We start from the raw sequence: 243 nt of genomic DNA, 5'->3' as shown, positions 1-243 counted from the left end.
CTGGAAGATTGTGCCTCGAGCTACGAATAATTACGAGACTACAACATGGGTAACATGTTTTCGCCGGAGGGGAACACGGGACATAAACGATAATAAGCTACAAAGCTTCTAATAAGAAAATAGCGTCGGTGGTGTAACGGTCAGCATGATTGCCTTCCAAGCAGTCGATCCGGGTTCAACTACCGGCCGACGCAATTCTTTTGTGAACTTAGATACTTACTGTCTCTTCTGCTTCAAGACATT

General features: G+C 44.9%; 1 non-coding gene across 1 annotated transcript; it reads left to right on the top strand.

Annotated features, from left to right (window-relative positions):
• The first annotated feature begins 122 nt into the window (after nt 1-122).
• Nucleotides 123-194, top strand: Trnag-ucc. The gene has a single exon. It is a non-coding gene; the product is annotated as a tRNA-Gly (tRNA).
• The last annotated feature ends 49 nt before the right edge of the window (nt 195-243 follow it).

Source organism: Mizuhopecten yessoensis, unplaced genomic scaffold (genome assembly GCF_002113885.1).
Source record: "Mizuhopecten yessoensis strain PY_sf001 unplaced genomic scaffold, ASM211388v2 scaffold610537, whole genome shotgun sequence".
In the NCBI taxonomy this organism is placed as follows: Eukaryota; Metazoa; Mollusca; class Bivalvia; order Pectinida; family Pectinidae; genus Mizuhopecten; species Mizuhopecten yessoensis.
This window is presented reverse-complemented; position numbering and strand designations above follow the sequence as displayed.